Genomic DNA, 10,504 nt, shown 5'->3' on the forward strand with positions numbered 1-10,504 from the left:
TTCATCATAAGGAATGTGGTTATCATACAATGCTTTAATGGAATTTCTAACCTTTTCTCCTAAGAGGGTTGGTAAACCTGCAAGGAATTTCTCCTTTCAAGTTATATGATTTGCATCATCTCTTAAAAAGAGTCTGGTAAAGAAAGTGGTTTTATAGATTTGGAATTCACTAAGTTTCCTGCACATCAAATTGTGTAGTAACACAGCGTTCTTATCTCTAAGGTGCGAAGGGTCACCTATGAAATGGAGAGATATAGTCAGGATCAGGGTGGCAACAGCATCCTGAATAGGATTATTGAACTCGTCAAGAATGGGGGCTCCATTCTCATCGACTTGGATAGAATTTAAGACATCTAATTATTGTTGTTTAGTGAGAAGATGATCCCACCAACCTTTAAGTTGTCCAGTAAAACCCGCAATAAGAATTTCTGCAATAGCTTTGTCAGAAGTTCCCGATTGGGTTTTATAGGCATTGGCTGCCATGGTCATCTGTTGCAACAAACCTAAGATGTTGTATTCAGACATACCATCAATGTTCCACTCATAGACAGAGGATGCATTAAAACGTGATTGGTTTAATGCACTGGGTCTATTGTCTATGGCCAAATCAGGTGGAGACTTGATAGTAGGAAGGGCTAATTCCCAATGAATTTTGTTGGCTTTAGGGGTAGGTTCGTGTTTAAAAGCTTCCAGATTGGAAGAGGCTATAGACATTTGGTCTTGTTCCAATACTCCAATCTTACTAGATTGAGGAGTATCAGGGGCTATTTGAACTTTGCTAGATGAGGAAGAAGCAGTTTATATCCTATCTAGTTGTTCTCTAATGGTTTTAGCAAAATCTGATTTTGACTCTTGAACAAGCTTTTGGCTGATTTTCGAAACCTGAAAAAGTTTGAAAATAGACTCTTTAAGCTTCTTGTCAGAATCTGATTTTGAAGGAATAGGGGAAACAGAGGAAACAACTATAGTAGACTTCTGGAGTTGGTTTTCTAACCTAGTCAGCTGTTTTCCTATTGTATTTAAGTTAGTATTACATAAATTATTCTGTTGAATAATACTACTTAAATTAGCATCAGAATCATTAGGTTGGATTTTATACGGTGAGGCTCTAATTTGGACAGGAGGTTCACCGTGTTCAACGGTTAAACTCCAAAGAGGTGGATGCTCAGATTCTATGGTTCTATCACTATCAGAAAGTTTCCACTCAGAAATTTTCATCCTAATAGTAATAGGATTTGACTCTTTAAAAGGATAAAAAATATTGTTTTCAGAAGAATATATCTCGAACCAATCGAAAAATAATATATGAACTTGATGAAGATTCACAAATTCATAATAGATTTGCTGGATTTCTTTTCTTTGGTTTAAAAAATGTTTGAAAAACCAAAAAAAATTTCTTTATTATTATCTGAATAAAAATCATTATGGAGAAGATTTTTATTAAGTTCAAAACGCTTTTCAATAACATTTATAACGTTTTCTGTGATGGCAGAAAAAGTAGGGGAAGTTGGAGGAGAAGGTTCCTTCTCTTCCTGTTTTTGTTCATGTTGACTGCTAGTATAAATTGGATGTAGAATACTAGTGGCATAGTCAACCGAGCAAATAGAGGTACTAGGAATATCTGAGGTTGAAAACCTAGGTTGACTTTTCACAGATTGGAAAGGAAGATTTATAACTAAGGGGACATTTGTAAATTTCCTTTCCAGTGAAGGAATGCTTGAGCACGACTCTTTATCAGAAAATTTGGATGAAACAGTTCTTCTGAAAGATAATTTGACTTTACCATCGGAATACTGAGTCATGTTCTGTAACTCTGTATTAGGCTCAAGTTGTTTTGGAATCGCTGGTGGAGCGGCTCCTTCAAGAATCCATTCTTCTAGAAGATTGACATCTTTCCATTGGATCGGTTTTGGAATAACAGTGTTGGCTTTAGAAAGGTCAGTTTGCAAGAGAAGAGTTTCATCTCTTTTTAAGTGGAATTTATGTTGCGTACTAAACGCAGAGATCATGGCTTTGTATGAAATTTTGAAAATTAAAGCAACTGGGACAGATCCCTTAATCATATTATAATTATGTGTTTTGATTTGTAAAATCATGCTTTTCAAAACGTTTTTGTCTTTAAGAGAAATTGTTATGTGTGGATAGCAATCAAAGGAAATCGGACCTTTACAAAGACTGGATTCGATGCTACTTAGCAATGAATAATCAAAAGCGATGAATCGCCCATCTCTTAAGACAGCGAGGATGGAAGTATCAAGGCCTTCTTTAGTCAAAGGTTTTATTCCTACTTGAATTAAACCAATGTGAATGTAATTAAAATTCTTTTCTCTTAATTTCTTTAAAGACTTTTCTGCAAACAAATGAATTGTTTGAAATGGTTCTGAAAGAGTTATGTCACGTTCTTCGGTTTTTATGACATAATTATTCTTTAGAAAATCAAGCTTTTTTTGTTTTGTAAATTTTTTCTTTGGAAAATTTTGGAAGTTCCCAACAATCAATTGCTTTATCAAAGTTCTCAATAATGAATTCTTCTGAACTCACAACATACTTTGAATCACTAGTCTTCCCGAAAGAAGAGCTAGAAAAGGACTATGCCCTACAGAGCAGAGGATCCATGGTTAAAACTTATGTTCTTTTCTAAGTTATGCTAATATGGCTACAGGTATGGTTTTACTGCCCTAAGCGGAAATCCTTATCCTAAAACGGGACTTACTACCAGTAAAGAATTCACCATAAAAACAAAATTAAATAAAACACAAGTCTTTAAACATAGAAACTCTTTACGGTAATACATTATCCTCCCCTTGGCTCTGATACCAGTAGGATGTAGGATCGAAGGATGGATGTGCTTTCGTTGGAAATCAATTATTAAGAATTTGATTTAAACAATTATTATGATCGGGACGGCTTTATCAAATTTTAGTAGTCAAATTTTAGATATTTGAAGTACGTGACTCGTTTACCGACAGTGTAGACCAGACTAGCGCCTATTCAGGATTGCCTCTGAAATTTACGTTGTCGGATTCCCGTCGATATACTCAAATATTTTTACCAACTTTAAATATTAGGTTCTTTAAGCAAGCCTATCAACAACATACATCTAAAGGCTCATACACAGTACCAGATCTGGATCCCAGAAATGGTGCTCTGAAGGAATGGAGGGAGAAGAGAAAGATACAACTGAGGATTGCGATCTGGTCTCGTTACCTCAGAGGAACGTAACAGTTGTATGGCAGATCTAATATAGACCAGTCTGCAAAGCATGCATAAAATTTTAAATGCTTTAAAGTAAACTGCGGAAATTTAAATGCTTTAAATTAAATTGCAGAAATTTAAACATACAGAAATTTAAATTTATTACAATCTTTAAAAGAAAGGAATTGCAAATCTTACATGTTTATTTGGAAGAAAAGTCTTTTTAGAAGAATGGGAAATTAATCGTGAAGACAAGGAACTATTCTGTAAACAGAAAAATTTCCTCGATGCTTTCGGATTCCTGATTCCCAGAGAGAGAGAGAGAGAGGAAAATGAAAATAGAGAGAGAGAGAGAGAGGGATTGGAAAAAATCTAAGGAGTCTAAGTCTTCCTCCAGATTAAATACACAATAAGTTTTAAATTGTAGACTGTAGCGGAGCTGTAACATACAGTAATCTTTGCAACTCTCCACTATAGACTGTAGCGGAGCTGTAGCGAGCAGTAATCTTTGGAACTCTCTACTGTAGACTGGAGCTGTAGCAAACAGTAATCTTTGGACAAAAGTATATAGGCTTTAAAATACAAGTATAACACGGGTGAAGAGACATGTGCGCTCTCACTTGTGTCTAGGGGACCACCCGAAGATGCATACATATAAAAATTCAAAAGAACATACGATTGGAAAATACAAAATGAATATTTACTTTTTTTTTTGAATTCTTACTACAACTATTTACAATGCTTTATTGGAGAGAAAATTTCAAAACAGTCGTCTTCATTTTCATCTCTAAGTGAAATGAATGGCTCTTCTTCTTCGTCTTCATCTTCAGAGGAGTCTGCCACCGAGGACTTTGACCTAGAGGTAAGGAGCTACTCCATAACTTTGAAGTATTCATCTTCAGTTTTGGCACTGGCCAAAAGAGATTGGGCTTTGGATTTTTGTGTAAGAAAGGTCTGTTGCGCTTTGGAACCTTTTATGGTTGGTTATAGAAAGCCTTTGGAACAAAGCCAATTTTTTATGAAGGTGTCAGTTAGTTTGGTCTGTTCGTCAAATTTTGACCACCATTTTACTTTGAACGTTCTTTGAATAATAAGTTGGGTTTCTTGGGTATGAAATCTGAAATTCCACATCCATACCCACGGTAGGAAGAAATTTGTACAGAAACAAAGAAAAGGAGGAAACCTTTTCTCTGATTCAGAAGGGATATAATGGGCTTTGAAGATGTTTAGACAATGGGTGGCATTTGGAGTTAGAATTTGGGGTATTGGGCCAAAGAAGTTCCACCATTATTGAAACCAGTTTGGAAGGCTTTGGACAGTTATTTTTTAATTAAAGAAGAATAACCATGAATGAGATTTCTTTGGGTTTTGTATGAAGAATGTGTTAAACCAGGCTTGTTGATAATCCCAATAGGAATAGGTCAAATAGTGTGGTAAACGCATTTGAAAATTTGGGTGGAAAGATTTAAATTTGTGAAGTTGATCACCTCACTGGTTTGGGCTCAAGACTTTTAGGATAGTAGCCGTAGAGTAAGCCGGCTCTGAATGGGTTTCACTGAGAAAGAAATGTTTGAATTTTACTGACTCAGTGGCTTCTAAAATACTCTGATACAATAAGAAAAAGTTATCTACATAAGTGATTATAGTCCCCAGGTCACATGAATCTTTCTATTCTTTCTGACATCTCATCATCAATGAGAGAGTACAAAGAAATTTAAAGGATTCTTTAAGAGACCGTGTCGATTTGGAAGGTCAACCACACAACTCTAGAGAGCAATTCAACGTTATGGATTCATGTACGCTTCCTCGTAATTCGTTATTGATTCTTGGTGATACAACATGAATGTCCCTAGACTACAATCACCAAATGATTTCTTGTTTTAACAGAAGCAATAGAAATAAAGACGGAAGGTGGGGAATAAAGAAATGGACAGAGAAAACAAAGGATAGGGAGGTAAAAATCAGACCAAATATATTGACATTTTTTACTATTATTTTTATTTATAAACTTTGTGTGTGTGTGTGTGTGTGTGTGTGTGTGTGTGTGTGTGTGTGTGTGTGTTTGTATGTGCTTCTATTTATCAGTTGAATATTGCTATAACTTATATGTATGGGTGTAATTGTAAAGGTATGATTGGGTTTAAGCACTTGATTATTTAAAAAAAAACAACTATGATGAAAATTAATTTTAATTTAATGATTCTATAACTTTTATATAAATTTTTTTCCTTTTTAACCCATTGGCTTTTAGGTTTCTTTAATGAAAAATAGAAATAAATGTGGCTAACAAGATTACATAGAAACCTCAGGTTATAACTATTATTTGTATAGTTAAATTTAGATGATGATCTTTTGAACCTAAGGCTTGTAGTTCAGTATGATTAAGCATATACAAATACTATTTAGATGATGTTACTTTTAGTGGATCTTAATTCATTGCAAGATTTAACACATATTTAACATTTTTCAGAGTGCTAGATGCTACACTAGACAAATGTTTTTACAGCATTGAACACAAATTTAACATTCTATAAATTAATGTGCTATTTTATTTTTAGGTTAATTATGTTTGATCTTGATCCTAATCCAATTGTTCAACTAGAACCTCAAACCTCTAGTAATGTTAATATTGAAAATCCACTAGCCTATTCAACTAGTACGGGTAGAAAAAAAAGATTCAAAAGGACAATCAAAAAGCTCATTGAGACAAATGTCTAGAGCTTAGGGCCATTTCACATGAGGAACAAGACAGCGATCGAGTGATACTTCGTGTTTGTTAAACGATAAGGGTAGATGTCTCAACGAATACAAAAATTAGCTCTAGCTTCTAGCCCTAGCCAAGCATCTAAGGTCTGCAAGAAAAAAGATGTTGAAACTTCAAAAATTTTAGTTATTGATCCTAATGGATTTGATAAAACACTTGCTAGATAGAAATAGCAAGAATGATAACTATGCAAGAGCTTTTTTTAAGGTTTGTTGAGTATGAAGATTTTAGGGATTTGATGAGCTTTGTCCAGCATTTGCTTGGTAAAATTTGTAAAACCACTACTAAAAAATAATTTTTTAAGCTATTTGATTTCAAAAAGGCCAAGACAATGGCATTCTTGAAGGATAGTAATAGTAAAGTTGACATTACCCTGGATATAAGGACATCCAGCAATTAATAAAAGGGTATATGATTGTGATGAAACATTTTATTAACAATAATTGGACTCTAACATATAGAATCTTAAGGTACCAGTTTAAAAGTTTAATAAATATAAATCATATTTTATCATATTTACTTTATGTATGTTTATTCTTTTTTGAATTGTCTAGATTTATATACATGCCTTCCACATGCTACTGAAGCACATTCTAATGAGTAGACTAAGTGTTTGTTGCACTGGAATGTAGATCGACAGTAATAAAAAAATAACTGTTGATAATTGTTGCACTAATAATGCTATGATTTCGCTTTTGTTAGCTAAGTTTCCTAGTAATTCATTATTATTAATGGGAAATTTGTTGCACTTGAGATGTTATGCTCACATTTTAAATTTAGTTGTTAATGATGGGTTAGATGCAATAGTTGATGGGATTAAAAAAATTGAAACAGTGTCAATTATTGGACAACATCACCTAAAAAGGTAGAGTTATTTAATGATATAGCTAACCACCAATTGAAGTTGAATTATTCTAAGAGTATAGTCCCTGATTATAGAACTCGATTGAATTTAACATATTTGATGCTTAAAGTTGCTTTGATTTATAAAGATGTTTACTCATTTGAAGTATTGTGATAGCCAATATAAGCACTTGCCTGCTAAAGTAGAATGGGAGTTAGCAAGGGTAGTATGTGGTCGTTTAAGGCCCTTTTATATAATGATATAGATTATTTTTGGCACTAAATACCCAATAGTTAATTATTTTTTCCAATTATTTTTTTAAATTAGATTATCAGTGAATGCTTGGCTTAATTCTTCATGTGATGTGATAAAAAGTATGTTAGAAGAGTTTGAAAAATATTGGGATGAAATTCATGGTGTAATGCATATTGTTATTCAATTGGATCCTGGGTACATAATGGTTTTAGTGGATTTTTTCTTTCCTCAGATTTATGGTAGCGATTCATCAACTAATATTGATATAATCCATATATATATGTTGAAGGATTTGGTGAGTGCTAATGTTGTTTCTAGTTCTAGTTTAGCTATAAATCTATAGTAGGTATGTTAATTGTGCAAAACATTATTTCATTTAAATGTCAACATATCCATAAACAAGCTAAGTCAAAACTAAATATTTACTTGGAAGATGAGGATAAAACTACTCCACATTTTGATATTATAATATGCATGAAGGTGAATAAACGTGGGAATCCTATGTTGTTTAAGATCGCTAGAGATATGCTAGCAGTTACAGTCTCAGAAGTTTCTTTAAAGTCTGCTTTTAGTGCTGGAAGTCGATTTCTAAGCCTACATCATAGTAAATTTCATCTGAATACATAAAACGCCTTAATGTGTGATCAGAATTGGATATAGGCTCAATTGAAAGTTTCAAACTCATCTTACTTCTACACTTTATCTGATTTTGAATAATATTTTTTTTCTTTCTAATTCAATGGTATTTAGAAAAAAAAAACGAATGTGGAATTCTTGAATATAAGGTGACGAATGGAGAAGTGACTAATAATGATAATAAGAAAGAAACACAACCATGTTTTAACGAGTGTTAATTTTTTACCTTTTTTGATATGTGCTTGATGCTCATTTTGAATGATCATGGTCATAAATAATACAAATTATTTACTTGTTTAAGGCTTTAATTGTTTTAATTTGTATAATTATGATTTATGATAATGGTCAAGTTGGAGAATGAAAGCTTATAAGTCATAAATAAGACATTAGAATAATGAACTTTCGTATTTAGTTTCAAAATAAATTTGTAATTTCATATTATAATTTCTTTGTGTGAATTCATAGATTTGATATTTGTCATTTAGGATTTATTATTTCTGATTTGATATTAGAATCTAATATTGATTTAACTATTTTATATTATTATCTTTGATTTCATATCTTTTGTATTATTATATCATATAATAAAAATTAAATATCCATGGATATCCATATCCAACATTTAAAACTGGGTGTGGATAAGAATATATCGATTATAGATAATTATGGATTTGCACTTGGATGGATAATATTCATCCACAGCTAGATATTTATCATCTCTCAAAGTAACCAAGTCATATATGCCAACTACAAATGTACCCAGTTAATTAGTTGTTCCTATTGAACATTCTAATAAAAGGGCAACTGATGAATCATCTAAAGCACACTTTAAGCATTATATACCACTTAGTTTAAAGGATAATACCTTGTGAAAAAGAAAAAGAAAAAGAAAAATTTAGGATCCCATTATTGTGGAGGATCAAGTTGTAAGTGAAAGTATTCCTTCAAAACAAAGGTCTTTGATGAGACCTATGTTCTTACAATGACATTGCATCTTAAAGAGGCAAATACCTTAGATATAGGCAAAGCCCTTAATATGGCTTAGAATGGAAAAAAAATCTACAAATTTTGCTCATCAATATTGTTTTTGCATTGAATCTCAATTCGCTAGTGAATGTAGACTGAAACATATTATCCCAAATAGAAAAAAGCAATTCAGGCATTATTAACTTCTTTAACCAAACATGTTATTTTTAGAGATGTAGTCCAAACTCCTATTGGTGTTAAACTTGTTGGATATAAATGGGAATTTGTTTAGGAACGTAAAAAAAGAATAAGATAGTTAGGTATAAAGTACGACTCATTGCATAAGATTTCTCACAAAGACTAGGTATTATTATGGGGAGATGTATTCATGGCATTATATGCAGTAATATTCTGATTCTTTATCAGTTTGGTTGTGTCTAAGAGGCTTGATTTGCATCTCATAGATGTAGTGACAGCTTATTTGTGTGTGTGTGTGTGTGTGTGTATACCACATCATAGGCTGAGTTCTATAAAGCTACAGAAATCTTTTATGGATTGAAACAATATGATGCATGTAGTATAATCGCCTAAGTGAATACTTGATCAAGGAAAGATACATGAATGATTCTATTTATCTTTAATTTGAAATCTAGATTTGCTATTGTAGTACTATATGATGATATGAATTTGAATGAAACTCCCAAAAAATTCCAAAAGATTGTTGATTATTTGAAAAGAGAGTTTAAAATGAAAGATTTAGAGAAAATTGGATATTGTCTCAGAACCCTCGTGTTGTAATGATGTAGGAAGTTATTTTAGGAATTTTAAAATTTTAGAATTTTGTTATTTTAGGACTTTCTATTTTAATTAGAGTCAATTATAGTGTTTTATTATTTTTAGAACTTTCTATTTTTATTAGAGTGAACTAAGGTATGAGATATAGTTAAGTTAGAGAAGTTTCTTTTATTTCCATTGTAATTTTGATTTAATTCCCTATTTTTAAGTTAACTTAGAAAACTGAGTTTACTCTATTATAAATAGAGAGGTCTTGTTATTGTTTTCATAGCTCATATTCAATTATTCAATAAAACCTTTTTTTTAATAATTCCCTCTGGATTATCTATCTAAATCTTTTTTGAAGAGTTGTTTGGATTAGAGTGTCATCTAATCTCGCTTAACGCGTTATTAAAATCTCATTGAGTCGTTTGAGTATAACGATATCTAATCACGTTTCAATTAGAGTGTAAGTTAATCATATTGGCTTGGTCCAGTACTAGAACGAAATCTAGTTTTCTCTACCCAATCAAATTTGCTTCTATTATGCCGCTCTATCAAGTGGTATCAGAGTAGTTTTATGTAAATCGCATAGCTTTCCTAGATACCCATACCCATCCATATCAAATCCACCATTGAAAAAAGAAAAAAAGAAAAAAAAGGGCAAATCCCAAAATTTTTAAAAACCCTAGCCGCCACAAACACAGCCACTGCCGCTGCCACCTACAGCCACCCACCACCTCCATTCAACTAGTTACTACCACCGTCAAATTCGCTATAATTTGGTGACCAAACCCCCACTATCATCACCCTCAACCACTGCCTAAACAGCCACAAATCACCAACCCAAACACATGGCTCCACCAAGCAATCCACTACCATCCAGCTACTTTTACCGCTAGCCAACACTGCCATCAAACTCACCATCTATTGCCTGCCAATTCCTAGCCACACATACACCACAAAAACCACTCAAAGTCGCAGCATTCACTTTCAAATTCTCCACCATCGAACCTTATCATCGTCAATCTCCACCACCACAAGAATCCCCTGTCGTTACCGACCAAAAC

The sequence above is a fragment of the Citrus sinensis genome, chromosome 4 (assembly GCF_022201045.2).
Source record: "Citrus sinensis cultivar Valencia sweet orange chromosome 4, DVS_A1.0, whole genome shotgun sequence".
NCBI classification, from domain to species: Eukaryota; Viridiplantae; Streptophyta; class Magnoliopsida; order Sapindales; family Rutaceae; genus Citrus; species Citrus sinensis.